Raw genomic sequence first — 18132 nt, forward strand, 5'->3', positions numbered from 1 at the left:
GGGGAAAAATAACCAGCAACATTTGTGAATCTTGATGCATTCTTGGTAACTATGTTCAGTTACCTTTAGATTTAAGTTTTCCTTTGAACTAAGAATCCATGCTGTCTTATAAATTGTTTAAACTTCCAAATTGCTTTGGTCATTCAATATTAATTAACTTTTTTGTGGTTATAGTGATATAAAGTCAGATAAAACATTTTATTTCACATTTCTCCATATATAGATTATATGAAAATTGTTAGTTGTTTAGCCACCAAGTCTTACTTACAGTTTTTTAGTCAGACACATATCCCAGCCTTCACTTCTGCAAGCTACAAAATCACAGAAGACTCCTTGCCCCCTCTGCTCCTTATGAAGATTCCTATGCTGTAATTTTCACAGCTTTGCTCCCTGAATTTTGCCTTCAACTTATATGCATAAATACCTTTTCAAACACACCCCAAAGTGCTGAAGTTTTACTTATCAATATTTCTTTTTTTCTAGTTTCTGGTGTGTTTTCTTCTTTGCCTTCTGAATCACTGTAAAATTGATCACAGATAAAACTTACTGAATAAAAAGGCCATGTCTTAAACTTTCAATCCCTACACATAGTACATCTTCAATAAATACTTCTAATTGATTAGTTACATATTTGTTGATTGTGGCAGAAAGAGCACTAGCTAAGTCAGTATATACAAATTTGAACCTTTGTTCTGATATTGACTACCTGTGTGACCCTGAGCATTTATTTGGGTCATCTATCTCTCAATTTTCTAACATAAAAAGAGAAAGTTATATTAGAAGTATCTAAGGTCTCTAAACAGCTCTAAGAATCAATCTGTATTCTTAACAGTGTAATAAACTGGAAATGGTATTGATTCAGGTATCAGAGGCCTATTTCAAAGTTGTTTCTGAGACTTACTACCTGTGTGAACTTGAACAAGTTATTTTAACTCCCTTGACCTCACTTTCATCTGTAAATGAGGGAGTTAGGGATTGTGGAAAGATGGTGATATGGTAGGTCCTAGAAAAACTGAATTCCTCTACAAGTACCCATAAAACTCTTAAAAAAAAACCCCACCAGAATAAAAAATGCTACAGAAAACCAAAATGAATCAACTAAAAATTCTGCTATTCAGCTCGTGAGTGCACAAAAGATTCAATGGAAGTGGAGAGCAGAAATAAGTTAAGTGCAAGGCAAAGTGAAAAGCAATCTAAGTCCACAACAAGAGACAAATCTAGACCCTTTGCCCAGAAGGAAAGGGGAGATCCTTGGAACTCATTCCCATATACAGCAAGCAAAAGATAGGACCAGACCAAAGTTGAGAGTGGCAAAATACATCTCAAGGAACTGAGTTCCCATCTTATACAGGAGATGGAGCCAGCCTAACCCAGTGAGGCATGAACCAGGGCCTCCTCCCTACACAGCAGGAGACTAGGCAAGAAACCAGGCAGCTGTAATGGTAATGGGAATTTGAAGATCTTCCCTGCCCCCTAATAAGCCTAAATTGAATTTGAAGAGCCCCCTGATTTGAAAATATACTCTGCCCCCTAATAGGCTGAATGTGGCCACATGGAGCCTGTGGTAGGAAGAGTTTGCTGGCCATGGAGGGAATCCACAGGTGTAATGGTAATGGAATTTGAAGATCCCTTTGTATTGGTAAGCTAACAGGTACTTAGCACTTGGTTTCAGGTTAAGTGTTAAGACCCAGAGCTTGTGAATCCCATGGTGGGATGGACTTGTTGATTTGACTAGAGAGGGCTGAATAGAGAGGAGCTGGTGCCGAGTATAGGGAAAATCCCAAGCTAAGAGAGGCCAGAACTTCGGGGAGCGGCATCATGGAGAGAGAGAGAACTGCCAGCCAGAGCTGTCCAGGACTTCTGAGGGCCACTTGGAGTTGCCAAGAACCGAGCAGGCATGACTGTGGTGCTGGTATTTTGTCTGTTTGTTTTGATGTTACTTTGTCAGATTTGTTTGCTGATGGAGGCCTCAGTCCTTGTTGTTGGGTCTAGGTTTATTTCACAGGCAGAAGGTGAATTGATGAGGATACCAGCAATGTGAATGAATGTTATTGTGGCTTTGTTAAGCTTTGTTTTCCCAGGAACAGAAACTGTGGGAAGGGGAACCATGGAAGCTCAGAATCTGCCTCGTGTCAAGATGAAAAGACCTCTCCTTGGGTACTTAATGCTTACTGATAATATTGTAACCAAGTTGTGACCTAGAGGTGCTTTGTGATTGACTAAATCTTTGTACTTTGTTTAAGAAGGAAGACTTTTTTATTGAAGAGATTAAGGTGGTGTGACCTAGGGGTGGACTTTGTGATTGACTAAATGAATGCACCTTGTTTAAAAGAGAACTTTAGCCTTTGTACTTTGTGATTGAATTGAGGACTTCCTAATTATTGAGTGACTAAATGAATGTACTTTGTTTAAAACTATGTGACCACTTTGATGAAAACGACATGGCCATTTTAGTATTAAGTTGCTGAGTTGTGACATGGTGAATACTGTATTTTGATTTTCTGTGAATGTTTTGTCATAATTTGTTACTGAATAAATGAAGAGTTAACTATCCTTGTAATCAGAACCTTGAAGGTTGTTCACAGCAGCAGTCCTCTGGAAAGCTACTCATGCTTGGCATTACAACAGGAGAAGCTTGCTTTGAGGGAAGTTTGTTTTTCAGGAAGGCACAACTTTTGTTACTTTGTAGTCAAGTGGGTCACAAGGCTTGTGATGTTCTCTGACCCTGGAGAAGGCTATACATACCTCTGAGGCAAGGTTTTGCTTTGGGGATCACTTCAGGAAGAGTTGTGTGATTTGACCAGATGAGACTCTGGGTGGTCATTGAGCCCCCAGGCTTTGAAAACACAGATATTTGTGCTTCTCTCTTTGGTGACTAACAGTATGTATGTGATAGTTAGACAGCTAAAAGCCCTGTCTGTTGGTCTGATGAATTGTGTTATTTTCTCTATCTGTATTTTTGTCTGCTTGTAACATCTGTTTGTATTTTCTGAAGTTCAGGGTGCTGACTTTTCCCCCTGAACTAGGTAAATGATATATGTTTGATTAAAGTAAAATTGTTAACCCTTTTTTTCCTGTAGAAAAGCAGATCAAAGAACCTGTGCTAGCAGCCATCCTGGGTGTGCTAGGATGTTTGCTGCTGCGGTTGCCTGGGTCTGAACCAGGAGTCAAGGCCAGACAATTCAGGGTCGCATGAGACACCAAACTCAGGATCAAGCAAGGGTTACCCACACCATACAGAAATATAGGAAGGAGTATGACCCAAACATAATAAACTGATGTTGGAAATATGAGCAAAACAAAAAAAAGTACACAAAGAGAAGGACTTTTAGACATGAGTAGAGATTCTAAGTAGAGCCCCAGAAAAAGGAGTGTCCTGACCACAAGGACTAGAAGAGTACCTGACATCAAACAAGAGATATGCATCAAGTGGTATAACATTCAAATTGATAAAGGAGAAGTTAAGTGAGTTACAGGAGAAAACAGACAGCAAAACTACACTAGTGGGGGACCTCAGCATTCTCCACTCCAAACTTGATAAATTTAACCAAAAAATAAACAAGAAAAATTAAGGAGGTGAATAGAATTTTAGAAAAGTTAGATATGACAGAACTCTGAAAAAAATTTAATGGGAATAGAAAAGATTACATATCTCTTGTCCATGGCTGCTACTCAAAAATTGAGCATATATTGGGGCATAAAGACCTCTAAATTAAATGTAAGAAAGCAACACTATTAAATGTTCAGATCTTAATGCAATAAAATTTACATACAACAAAGGGCAGTGGAAGGATAAATGAAAAATTTGGAAACTACATAATCTAATCCTAAAGAAAACCTGGTCAAAGAACAAATCATAGAAACAATCAATAATTTCATTAAAGAGAATGAAAACAGACAGTATTGTTGGAAGTAGCTGGAGAGCACCGAAGTTGAGATCTAGGGCTTCCATCAGGAAGTTGGAGCATTCTATGGGAGAGCCTACTGAGCTGCCTCTGGTGTCTCGGACCAGACTTGATGGATCTCCTGGCGGCGGGCCAGAGCCCAGAGGAGCCCGTGGCGCAGCTGCGGAGTCTCATCGCGGCGCTGCTCACCTTACTGCTGTGGGTGCGGGATGGTGAGGCCTGGGAGACCACGGAGGCGTTTGATACACACAGATTTTGGGAGAAGCTCGGGCAGAGGGCCCTGGCCGTGTCTCAGGAAGCCACGAAGCTGAGCCTGGCCTTCGCAAGACCTCCCCTGCCTTCCCCAGAGGACTGCAGGAAACTCTGTGAAAGTATCCAGAATGCTGTGTTGGCAGAGGTTTCTGCATACTACTGGCTTCCCAAAGATCAAGGTATCGTATTAGGAAAAATGATTTGAGATATCATTGTGGATATAGTGGAAGGAATGGCCCAGCTTGCAGGGGTGATTGTCAGAGCTCAACCTCAATGCATATCACAGGGGTACCTCATAGCAACTGGCAGTATCTGGGAAACGTGTGACCAGGTAGGTGCCTCACCTACCAAAAGATAACAAAGCTGCAGCCTTTTTAGTGCTGGCTTCATATCTGAGGGCAGTGAAGGATGCACTTGAGGAAAGGGAGCAGGCACAGGGGGATGGTGGAGGCCCTTACAGTGACATCTTGGAAGCTGGTGAATTGGGATCGTGGGTAATAGGAACACGTATTGGTCAGAAGAGGACCAGCAGCTATTAGCCCCATGTATGGAACTAATGAAAGCCTCTAAAGCATGCCTCAAGAAAGTCAAGTCATCAGTGGAAAGCCATGGAAAGACAGTTGTCTCAGATCAGGTTGCCCAGCTAGATGACATTGTAGACATTTCCAATGAGATCAGCCCTAGTGTGGATGAGTTGGCTCTAAGCATGTATCTGTGTTGAAAAAGATTCTTAAAATCACAAAGGCAAGTCATGTGTGTCCCCATGAAGAAGAAAACTGGATCTAGTTTCTCTCAAGTGCCATTGATCACAACATGAACAAAATCAAGAACCTTACCCAGGGTGAGCTTTGAACCTTCTTCCTCATCCTCTCATGGTGCCACAACCAAGGTCTGAAATCAGCTGTTATGATGTAGCCAACAAGCTTCCTGGGTCAGGATTACTATAGACTGCACTTTAAAAAAGAAGGCTGTGTCCAAAGGCCAGCAAGTAACCAAACCTTTTAAATGTGTGCACACCATGTGAGCATGACACTTTTATGGGCAGAAACAAAGGATGCTTATATGACCTTTTATTTATGCTACTTGGATTCCTGGAGAGCTTTGTCCTGTATATTCCTTATAATAAAATGCTCCTTTTGTTTCCAAAAAAAAAAAGAGAGAATTAAGACAACATAAGAAAATTGCTTAGGGGAAATTTTATTTCTCTAAATTCTTATGCCAATAAAATAGAGAAAGAAAAGATTAATAAATCGGTCATGTATCTTTTTTTTTCTTAAGCAATTGGAGTTAAGTAACTTGCTGAAGGTTACACGTGTGTGTGTGTGTGTGTGTGTGTGAGTGTGTGTGTGTTAAGTATCTGAGGCCTGAACCGATCCAGGTCATCCTGACTCCAGGGTCGGCACTCTTACTCACTGCACCACCTAACCACCCCAGTCATGTATCTTAAAAAAACTAGAAAAAGAACTAATTAAATATCCCCAGTTGAGTACCAAACTGAAAATCTTGAAAACCAAAGGTGAGATTAATAAAATTAAAAGTAAGAAAATTATTAACCTAATAAATAGAATGAGGAGCTGGTTTTGTGAAAAAAAAAAAAAAAGCAAATGAGATAGATAAGCCATTGTTTAATTTGATTTTAAAAAAGAAAGAAGAAAACCAAATATCTAATATCAAAAATAGAAAGAGTGAATTCATCACCAATGAAGAAGAAATTAAAGAAATCATTGGGAGATATTTTGCTCAATTATATGCCAATCTATCTGACAATCTGACCAAATTTGATGAATATTTATAAAAATATAAATTACACAAATTAACAGAAGAGGAAATAGAATACCTAAATAACCTCATTTCAGAAAAAGAAATTGAACAAGCCATCAATGAAATCTCAAGAAAAAAGTCACCAGGGCCAGATGGGTTCACAAATAAATTCTATCAAACATTTAATGAAAAATTGATTCTAATACTATGCAAACAATTTGAAAAAAAAATAGGTAAACAAGGAGTCCTATCAAATTCCTTTTATGACATAAATATGGTGTTGATACCTAAACCAGGAAGAACTAAAACAGAGAAAGAAAACTATACACCAATTTCCTAATGAATATTGATGTAAAAATTTTTAAATAAAATATTTGCAAGGAGATTATAGCAATATATCACTGGGATAAAACACTAAGATCAGGTTCTATTTATACCTGGAATGCAGTGTTGGTTAGATAATAGAACTATCAGCATTACTGACAATATAAATAATTAAACCAAGAGAAATCATATGATTAGCTCAATAGATACTGAAAAAGCTTTTAATAAAATACAGCACCCATTCCTGTTAAAAATGCCAGATGGGATATGAATAAATGGACCTTACCTTAAAATGATAAGTAGCATCTATTTAAAATCATTAGCAAGTATTAACTGTAATGGGGATAAGATAGAGGCCTTCACAATAAGATCATGGGTGAAGCAAGAATGCCCATCATCATCACTATTATTAAATATTGTACTAGAAATCTTAGGTATATCAATAAGAAGAAAAAGAAATTGAAGGAATTAGAACAGGCAATGAGGAAATAAAGTTATCAATCTGGTATGATGGTATACTTAGAGAATCCTAGAGAATCAACCAAAAAACTATTTGAAATAATTAACAACTTTAGCAAAGTTGCAGGATATAAAATAAACCCACATAAACAATCAGCATTTTCTGTATATTACTAACAACGTTCATCAAGAAGAGATAGAAAGAGAAATTTCATTAAAAAGTAATTGTGGACACTATAAAATATTTGGAAATCTATCTGCCAAGACAAGCCCAGGAACTATATGGACATGATTATAAAACACTTTTCACACAAATAAAGTCAGATCTAAACAATTGGAAAAATATCAGTTGCTCATGGATAGACTGAGACAATATAATAAAAATGATAACTTACTTATTCAGTGCCATACCAATCAAACTACCAAAAATGATTTTATATAGCTAGAAAAAAAAATTCTTCTGGAAGAACAAAAGGTCAAGGGAACTAATGAAAAAATACAAAGAAGGGTGGCTAAGCAGTACAGATCTCAAACTATATTATAAAGTGATAATTATCAAGACTGTCTTATACTGGCTAAGAAATCGAGTGGTGGATCAGTAGAATAAATTAGGTACAGAAGAAGACTCCAGCCTCTGGGATAAGAACTCATTATTTGAGTTGTTTGGTGGTGAAATTGCTGGTGAAACTGGAAAATGATATGGCAGAAATAAGGTCTAGACCAACATCTTATATCACATACCAAGATAAGGTAAAAAGGGTACATGATTTAGGCATAAAGGATGATACCATAAGCAAATTAGGAGAGCAAGGAATAGTTTACCTGTCAGATCTATGGAGAAGGGAAGAATTTATGACTAAACAAGAGATAGAGAGTATATAGTCACAAATTTTGCACAAATGAAACCCATGCAACCAAGATTAGAAGGAAAGCAGAAAGCTGGGATATAATCCTTATAGCAAGTATCTCTGTTAAAATCTCTCAAATTTATAAAGAACTTAGTCACATATATAAGAGTACAAGTCATTCCCCAATTGATAAATGGTCAAAGGATATGAACAGGCAGTTCCCAAATGAAGAAATCAAAGCTATCTGTAGTCATATGAAGAAATGTTCTAAATTCCCTTTGATTAGGGAAATGCAAATTAAAACAACTGAGGTACCACATCACACCTATTCAGATTGGTTTAGTAATGACAGAAAAGGAAAATGGTAAATGTTGGAGATGATGTGGTAAAGTTGGGATACTAATGTACTGTTGGTAGAATTTTGAACTGATCAGCAAGTCATCAGGATATGACTTCAGGTCTTTGGCACCCAACTTTGCCACACAACTGAGACTTTCTTTGTCCCTAGATGCTATGTCAGGGAAGACAGAGCCAACCAGGTCCCATGATTTACTTTGTTCTGAGCCTATGCTGTATTGCTTGGGATATACAGGTGAGGGATGGAGTTAATGTGGAGATTCTCTTTGTATCAGATATTCATAGCTGAGGACTTACTTTTAAAGTCAATCAAATCAATTAGAGATCCTAGATAGGGACTTTTTTTTTTTTACCCCTTTGAGGTTGCTGGGATGGGGAATTATCCCTATCTGACTCCATATAGATGAATTCCCATTGCAGCAAGGTCCCTGATGGAGATCTGCCAAAGGAAGGGAAAAAGTTCCTGACGGGGATGGGTTTGATAGATTGGATTTATGTGATTCCTCCATAGTTTGCCAAAACCTGTGATCAACCTACCTAGGGTCTTATCTTCTGGGTGGAGTCCCACCAGAATGGAAGCTAGAGTCTTTGCCACACAACCAGACAGGGCTAGACAGATAAACTGTTGAAATATGAATAGGAGATTGAGAAAGCATAGCTGTGTGTGCAAATGAGTAGGCTGAGCATGGTGGAAGGGGGTACTACAGCTGCTGTCCTGCCAGGTGGATGAGAGTATTGACAACCTCTTCAAACAAGAAACTGAAAACATGGGGTTCATAAAAAGTTATTGATCAGCATATGGGGGGTGCTAGTGAAACTCTACTGAGAAATCTGGGATGGGGCAATAAAGAGCATTCAATCTCTCTCAAGTTAAGGCATCCCCTAAGATTCCCATGCCACTTGGCAGCCCTGAGCCACTTAAGTCTCTCTATTTAGATTTTAAGAGCTTTGGGGATGAGTTTACCTAGGGCCAACGCCATGGGCCTAGAAAGGGAGAGGAAGATAACAAGTATACAAGGGACCACTGGACACTGGGAAACAGTTTACTATATGGGGCTCCAAACAAATACATAGAGACTCCCCGATTTTCATAAGGAAATTTAGGGGGTAGACTGCTGAGGGCGTGGGGCATCTCTGTTTAGGTGGAAATCAAGGAAGGACCTCCCATGTCCATTCATCCTCCCATGTGGATTATAGTTGTGATCTCAGGAAATATATTGGAATGGATTTTATGAATATTGTGGACAGAAGAGCAGAGAGGTATGAGGAAATGAGATAATATTGTGAAACATTTAGAACCAGTGCCTGGAACATAGTAGGTACTTTATCAATACTTATTCCCTTTCTTTTCCTCTAGGACATCTTGGATTTTAGTACCCACAAACAACACAGGTCCTTTTGGTAGAGGGGTTGGAGTGGTGAAAGATATTTCCTCACTAGTGATAGAGATGGAGGATGGAATTTTGCTTTGTCAACACCCACTTCCCTGGTGTGGCCAGTTAAACATGTAGATGGTGCCTGGCAGCTTAGAGGGGACTAAAGAAAGCTTAACAAAGTTGTCATACCAATTGCTGCAATTGTTCCTAACCCAAGGTGAGTAATACGAGGTTATCAACTTCGTCAGTGTCTTTATTTTTGTGGTTGAGACTAGTCAGGAATGATTCGCTTTCACCTAGGAATGAGTCCAGTTGTTGTTTGTCCTTTGTTTTTAAAGAGGACTGATGACCTCACAGGGCGATGACTTGACTTGCTTGTGAATTGGATTTACATGAGGCAGAGTTGTACAAAGTCGTCAGCCTCACTCTTTTCTTCCAAAGTCATTGAAGTCCAGTTGCAAGACAAAAATCAAGATAACTGGTGATGGCCCAGGATGACCTTGGTGTCTTTAATGTCTGACCAAACTCTAAGTACTCCACAGCACCTACTTCAGCTACCTTCATAGATGTTGGAACAAATGGTTCTCATCCACCCATTTCACCAGGGGAAGTCTTCACATGCTTCACGTGTCTAAGGGTAGATATCCCTTTAAGTCATCAACAGATTTGAAGCCTGTTGGTTACCCTCAGCCTGGTTTAGTCCATCTCCTCAGATGGTTTTACTGGAGTGTATCTGCTGCACATGCTTCTTTTTTTTTTTTATTAATTTGTTTGTTTCCTTTTAGTTTACAGGATTCAATTCCACAATTCCTTAAGTTTCACATTTTGTCCCCCTCCCTGCCCTCCCCCTCCATGGCAGCTTATTCTCAAGTATAGGATCTGTAAATACTTTCACATTATACATTAGTCAGGTTATAAGGACGGATTGTACCAGCTGGAATGAAAAATGGTAAAGAGGACATAAAACCAAATAAAAAGAAGGAAAAAGATCAGGTATTTTGCTTCCACCTGGATATAAACTTAATTCTTTCTAGTTCTTTCTCTGGATGCACATATTTCTCTCCATCATGAGTCTTTTGGGATTTACTTATATCACTGCATTGCTGAGAAGAGTCCAGTCTATCAAAGTTGGTCATCACACATACTTTGTGTCTGTAATTGTGTACAAATTTCTCCTGGTTCTATTCTTCTCACTCAGCATCAGTTCTTTTAAGCCTCTCCAGGTAAATATGAAGACCGTCTGCTCCTCGTTTCTTGTAGCACAATAGTATTCCATAACATGCATATACCACAACTTATTCAGCCATTCCCCAATTGATGGGCACCCCCTTAATTTCCAATTCTTTGCTACCACTAAAAGAGGTGCTATAAACATTTTTGTACATATGGGTCTTTCTCCCATTTCTATGATCTCTTTGGGATATAACATTAGGAGTGGTATTGCTGGATCAAAGGGTATGAAAGTATTTATAGCCCTTTGGGCATAATTCCAGATTGCTCTCCAGAAAGGCTGGATCAGTTCACAACTCCACCAGCAATTCATTAGTGTTCCAATTTGCCCACATCCTCTCCAGCATTTGTCATTTTCCTGTTTTGTCATCTTAGCCAATCTGACTGGTGAGATGTGGTACCTCAGAGTTGTTTTGATTTGCATTTTTCTAATCAATAGTGAATTAGAGCATTTCTTCATGTGCTTATAGATAGCTTTAATTTCTTTCTCTGAAAACTGCCTGTTCATATCCTTTGACCATTTATCAATTGGGGAATGACTTGTATTCTTATAAATTTGACTCAATTCTCTGTATATTTTAGAAATGAGTCCTTTGTCAGAGACATAGGTTGTAAAGATTCTTTCCCAATTTCCCACCTCCTTCTTAATCTTGGTTACATTGGCTTTGTTTGTACAGAAACTTTTCAATTTCACATAGTCAAAATTATTCATTTTACATTTTATAATGTTCCCTAATTCTTGTTTAGTCATAAAGTGTTTCCCTCTCCACAAGTCTGATAGGTAAACTATTCCTTGTTTTAGGAGACTGCTTACAGTATCAACCTTTATACCTAGATCATGCACCCATTTAGACTTGATTTTGGTATATGGTGTTAGATAATGGTCTATGCCCAGTTTCTGCCATACTATATTCCAGTTTTCCCAGCAGTTTTGGTCAAATAGTGAGTTCTTATCCCAAAAACCAGGGTCTGGAGGTTTATCAAACAATACATTACTACAGTCATTGACTTCTGAATCTTGTGTGCCTAATCTATTCCATTGATCCACTCCTCTATTCTTCAGCCAGTACCAAGTAGTTTTGATGACTGCTGCTTTATAATACAGATTGAAATCTGGTATAGCTAGTCCACCTTCCCTAGGATTTCTTTTCATTAATTCCCTTGATATTCTGGACCGTTTATTTTTCCAAATGAATTTTGTTACTATTTTTTCTAGCTCTATAAAGTAGTTTTTTGGTAAATTAATTGGTATGGCACTAAATATATAATTTAATTTAGGTAAAATTGTCATTTTTATTATATTAGCTTGACCCAGCCATGAGCAATTGATATTTTTCCAATTAGTTAGATCTGACTTTATTTGTGTGAAAAGTGTTTTGTAGTTATGATCATTCAGGTCCTCGGTTTGTTTTGGTGGGTAGATTCCCAAATATTTTATAATGTCTACAGTAACTTTAAATGGGATTTCTCTTTCTATCTCTTGCTGTTGAATTTCATTGGAAATATATAGGAATGCAGAGGATTTATGTGGGTTTATTTTATATCCTGCAACTTTGCCAAATTTATTTATTGTTTCAAGTAGTTTTTTACTTGATTCTCTAGGATTCTCTAAGTATATCATCATATCATCTGCAAAGAGTGATAGCTTGGTTTCTTCTTTGCCTAATTTGATTTCTTTTTCTTCTCTAATTGCTACTGCTAACATTTCTAGTACCAGATTGAATAAGAGGGGTGATAGTGGACATCCTTGTTTCACCCCTGATCTTATGGGAAATGCTTCTAGCTTCTCCCCATTACATATAACACTTGCTGATGGCTGTAAATAGATGCTACCTATTATTTTAAGGAAGGCTCCATTTATTCCTATACTTTCTAATGTTTTTAAAAGTAATGGATGTTGTATTTTGTCAAAAGCCTTTTCTGCATCTATTGAAATGACCATGTGGTTTCTGCAAGTTTTATTGTTGATATGATCAATTATACTGATGGTTTTCCTCATATTAAACCATCCTTGCATTCCTGGAATAAATCCTACCTGATCAAAGTGTATTATTCTTGAGATAAGGTGCTGTAGTCTTTTTGCTAGTATTTTATTTAGAATTTTTTCATGAGGGAGATTGATCTATAATTTTCTTTCTCTGTTTTATCTCTTCCTGATTTAGGTATCAGTACCATATTTGTATCATAAAAAGAATTTGGTAGGACTCCTTCTTCACTAATTTTCCCAAATAGTTTGTAGAGTATTGGAATCAATTGTTCTTTAAATGTTTGATAGAATTCACTAGTGAATCCATCTGGCCTTGGAGATTTTTCCTAGGGAGCTGACTGATGGCTTGTTCAATTTCTTTTTCTGAGATGGGATTATTTAAGTAATTGACTTCCTCTTCAGTTAATCTGGGCAACTTGTATGTTTGTAAATATTCATCCATTTCCCTAAGATTGTCAAATTTATGTGCATACAATTAGGAAAAATAATTCCTAATTATTGTTTTTATTTCCTCTTCATTGGAGGTAGATTCACCCTTTTCATTTTTGATGCTCATACTTTGGTTTTCTTCTTTCTTTTTTATCATATTGACTAAGGGTCTATCAATTTTGTTGGTTTTTTCATAAAACCAGCTCTTGTTTTTATTTATTAATTCAATAGTTTTCTTAATTTCAATTTTATTAATCTCTCCTTTTGTCTTCAATATTTCTAGTTTAGTATTTAATTGGGGATTTTGAATTTGTTCTTTTTCTAGGTTTTTTAATTGCATGCCCAATTCGTTGAGCTCCCTTTTCTCTAATTTAATTACATATGCACTCAGGGATATAAAACTTCCCCTAAGAACTGCCTTTAATGCATCCCACAGATTTTGGTATGTTGTCTCATGATTATCATTCTCTTAAATGAAATTACTGATTGTTTCTATAATTTCTTGTTTGACCCACTCATTCTTTAGGATTAAATTGTTTAATTTCCAATAGTTTTTAGTCTGTCTTTCCCTGGCCCTTTATTGCATATAATTTTTATTGCATCATGATCTGAGAAGGATGCATTTAATATTTCTGCCTTACTGCATAGAATTGTGAGGTTTTTATGCCCTAGAACATGGTCACTTTTTGAGTATGTGCCATGAACCCCTTAGAAGAAAGTATATTCCTTTTTATCCCCATTCAGTTTTCTCCAGAGATCTATCATACCTATCCTCTCTAAAATCCTGTTCACCTCCTTAACTTCTTTCTTGTTTATTTTGAGGTTGGATTTATCAAGTTCAGAGAGGGGGAGATTAAGGTCTCCCACTAGTATAGTTTTGCTATCTTTTTCTTCCTCTTATTCCTTTACCTTCTCCTCTAGGAATTTGGATGCTACACCACTTGGTGCATATATGTTAAGTAATGATATTGCTTCATTCTCGATGGTGCCTTTTAACAGGATATAATTTCCTTCCTTATCTCTTTTAATTAGGTCAGTTTTTGCTTTTGCTTTATCTGAGATAAGGATTGATACCCCTGCTTTTTTTACTTTAGCTGAGGCATGATATATTTTATTCCAACCTTTTACCTTTACCTTGTGTGTATCCCTCTGTTTCAGATGTGTTTCTTTTAAACAGCATATTGTAGGATTATGATTTCCAATCCATTCTGCTATCCGTCTCTGTTTTATGGGAGAGTTCATTCCATTCCCATTTACAGTTATGATTGTTATCTGTTTCTTTCCCCCCATCCTATTCCTGCCCCTGTTAATGTTCATATTTTCCCTCCCTTCTCCCTTCCCCCTCCTTAATAGTTTTCCTTTTGACCACTGCCTCCCTCAGTGTTCCTTTTTCAGCCCCCCTCCCTTTTCCTCCCTTTTCCCCCTATTACTTCCCTCCCTACAAACCACCCCCACCCCCCTTTTGTAACCCTTTCCCCCTCCTACTGCCTGTAAGATATTTTTATACTTGATGAAGTATGCTATTTCTTCTTTGCATCAAGAGTGACAGGAACAAATCTCATGCGAAGCTCCTCTCCCTCCTCTCTTTCCCTCTAAAATGATACTTTCTGCGTTTCTTCTCCATAGAGTCCTATGCTTAACTGGTTGTTATTCCCTCCTTGTACCAGAACCAATGAGGGAAAAGCTCATATGCTTTCCAACTCCCTCCCTTTTTTTCCTCTGCTATACAGTTTTTATGCCTCTATGAGCAGCATATTTTACCCTTTTCCCCTTCAACCATTCCCTTTCTTCCATTGCAGTCCCTTTGTAGCCCTTAATAAGATTTTTTTTAATTGTCATTTTGTGTATTTTATAGTCATACCCTCTACTTGTCTATAACCAGTTTGTTCTTATCAAATAGCAGGGTGTGTGTGTGTTCTCCTTGTTTACCTTTCTAAGTCACTGTTGCATCTCGTAATTGGAGGTTGAATTTTCCATTGAGTTCTGGCTTTTTTATCAAGAAGGTCTGGAACTCTGTTATATCATTGAATGACCATCTCCTTGCCTGGAAGAATATGCTCAGTCTCATTGGGTATGTGATCCTTGGTTGTAACCCGAGCTCTTTTGCCTTCTGGAAAATTGTATTCCACTGCCTCCAATCTTTCAGTGTAGAGGCCACCAAATCCTGTGCAATCCTCACTGTGGACCCTCAATATTTGAATTGTTTCTCTTTGGCCACTTGAAGTATTTTCTCTTTTATCTGGTAGTTCTGGAGTTTGGCCACAACATTTTGAGGACTTTTCAGTTTGAGATCTCTTTCAGCAGGTGTCCAGTGGATTCTCTCGATTTCTATTTTACCCTCAGGTTCTAGTATCTCAGGGCAGTTTTCCTTAATGAGCTCTTGGAGAATGTTGTCCAGGCTCATTTTTTCATCATAATTTTCGGGTAGGCCTATGATTCTCAGATTATCTCTCCTTGATCTGTTTTCCAGGTCAGTTATTTTTTCTTTGAGGTATTTTACCTCTTTTTCTAATTTTTCATTCTTCTTGTTTTGCTTGGCTAATTCTTGGTTCCCCATAGAGTTATTTGTTTCCATATGGTTAATTCTGGTTTTTAGCAAATCATTTTCCTTGGTTAATTTTTGAAGCTCCTTTTCCATATCATACACTTTTCTTTTTAGAGAGATGTTTTCCTCATTATAATGTTTTTCTAATTCTGCTATTTTCATTTTGAGAGAATTATTCATTTTGTCTTCTATCTCTCTCATTTTGTTTTCAAAGTTCCTTTTGATCTCATCTAGGAGAGCCTTCTGTGCTTGGGACCCATTCCCTGTTGAAGTTTCAGCTTTGGGTGTGGAGTTCACATTGTCTCCTTCTGAGGTTGGTTCCTCCCTCTGAGGATAGTAGGACTCCAGATTCTTTGTCTTTGTAGTCTGCTTTCTACCCATTTTGAGGCAGGGTCCTAGCCACACCCTTCCTCTAGGATCCCAAGCCTTTACTGTAGAGGGTTTTGCCCTGGGGCAAGGGTTACTATGTTTTCAGGGTGGGGGGGGCGGTTGGAGCAAATGAGGTTCACTCTGTCATCCTAATCTTTGGAGGTCCTGAAATGGGCTTTTTAAAAAAATTTCTGGGCTATGAAGTGGTAACCCCAGGAGTGTTTGCTGTCCAGGACAGGGGCCCCTGTATTTGCTTCTTACCTTGCTCTTTCCAGTCCCAGCCCTTGGTGATAGGCCTCATAGTGGACCTTGTAGTTGGTAGGAAGACTTGCCCTCCAAGTTGATCAGGCCCCTTCCAGGCCTGCCTCTGCTGGCCACGCCGCGCCTTCCTGGCTTGCTCCTGCGGCTGCCAGCTGCGTCACGCTGTGCATGCTTCTTAAAGACACAAATGAGAGAGCTGGTGGCAGGTGGATACCAAAGGTGAATGAGCAGCCCTGAAAAGGGCTCCACAAACCTTCGCACCAGAGATGCTAGTCCTTCTCGTACACCTTCACTGTCCTTTCTCAGGGCTACCTGACTTCACCCTTAGACTGCCACAATCTGGTGGGGAGAGAAAAGGCTCTTCCTGAAAAGGGCTTTCCTTCCTGAAGGCATTGAGATATGCCACTACACCAATGCTATAATGTTGACAAGGGCAGATGAGTTCACAGTAGCTGAGACTCTGGATTGAATAGTGACACATATGAGTGACAAGGGGTGGGAAATCAACCCCAAGAAAATCTAGTGCCCAGCCTGATCAGTAGAAGTTCTTGAGAATACAGTAGAATCCAGAAAATACAGATGTTTATTGACACAGGTTAGAATAAACTACTGGCATTGCTTCCTCATAATCCAAAAAGGAAGGCTGACACTTATTGGATGTTTCCATTTCTGGAGAACTCACATTTCACATTTTGGTATCCTGATGGCTCCCATTTACCAATTTACTTGCAAATTTGCTTCTTTTGAATGGAGCCCAGAACAAACTACAATTCTGGAAGACCTAAAGCAGACCATATTATTGTATCTCCTGTAGGCTCTTATAACTTTGTGTGGCCAGGTATTTAGAAATCTATCTCCACAAAGATCAGGCAAAGTAAAACCTTTGGCAGGCAACTACAGATGGAAAGACCAAACAACAATTTGGTTTCTGGAGCCCAAAAGTTCCCAAAACAACTACTCATTATATCACTTTTGAAAAGAAGTTGCTCTCTTGCTACAAGGTTCTAGTTGCTACCAAGTCAATCGCATCAAATTATTCCTCCACCAAAAGTTGCCTATGAGTTTGATGATAAGAGATGGGTTCCTTAACAAGATGGGTAGGGCACAAGTGGCATCTAGTGTCAAATGGAAATGATACATTAAAGCTTAAGCCCTCCCAGGCCCCTTGGATTTTAGTGCCCTTCACAAACAGATTGTGATTCTGTTAGCCCTGCCAGCCCAGTGGGCCTATAAGGACCTGACTCCTAAGGAATGCCATCTGTCTTATTTACTGATTGCTCTTATTCCCTCTATGTAAGAGGTACATGAAACTCCAGGAGCCATGAATCTGGTAACTGATGATACTCCAAGGGATGGAAGTATTGTTAGATCCTTCCATTTGGTTGAGTTGTAAGTTGCATGACTGATATGAGGAAGTCTTGAGGGATGGGAGTGATAATATTTTTATTTATACTAATTTTTGAGCAGTGGTCATAAGTCTGGTAGGGTTACCTAGAGCCTGAAAAGATTAAGGCTGGACTAGCAAGGACTGTTTGTTTGAAATGAAGACCAATGTAGGAATTTTACTGACATCTTTCATCAATCACATGTAATTGTTTGTGAGGTACATTAGTGCCAGAGACAACAGACACTCTCAGCTGAACTGAATAAGAACGGTCATTTCCTTATTGAGAAAAGCAGAGATTGGAAAATGGGTCCATAGCCTATGAGGATATGTGGACCATCGTACCATGTTGGTGTAGGCTTGGGACAATATGCTTCCCCCTAACAAAGGTTGATGCAGCTATTTCTACCCCATTGTACTCCTCATACCGATCAGAGCGCCTATCTCTGACAGACCAATATGACACGATTCTCAATGGTTCCTGGCCTCTGACTGGCAAATTGATTACAGTGGCCTTCTTCTACCACTTAAGGGCAAGAGGTCTGTTTCAAGTATAATTTTTAATAAAAAAAACTTATTGTTGATTTCTGGTTTCTACTCCATTCTACTGTCCTCTTCTATTTTCAACAAACTCTGGTGACTTCC

The 18132-nt window shown here is 38.4% G+C and overlaps 1 protein-coding gene and 1 pseudogene across 1 annotated transcript in view; both read left to right on the forward strand.

Moving 5' to 3' along the window:
- PTGER2 (prostaglandin E receptor 2) overlaps position 1 on the forward strand; it is an 11644-nt gene extending 11643 nt beyond the window's left edge. The window contains exon 2 of the mRNA XM_069082234.1: position 1. This exon is cut by the window's left edge and continues 332 nt beyond it. The gene's annotated coding sequence lies outside the window, so the exon portion shown is untranslated.
- A 5-nt stretch (positions 2–6) lies between these two features.
- Positions 7–5308, forward strand: LOC138156795 (cyclin-D1-binding protein 1 homolog; annotated as a pseudogene).
- The last annotated feature ends 12824 nt before the right edge of the window (positions 5309–18132 follow it).

This window comes from Petaurus breviceps, unplaced genomic scaffold, assembly GCF_028583685.1.
Source record: "Petaurus breviceps papuanus isolate PSGF00001 unplaced genomic scaffold, PetGlider_PUasm1.0 164, whole genome shotgun sequence".
Classification (NCBI taxonomy): Eukaryota; Metazoa; Chordata; class Mammalia; order Diprotodontia; family Petauridae; genus Petaurus; species Petaurus breviceps.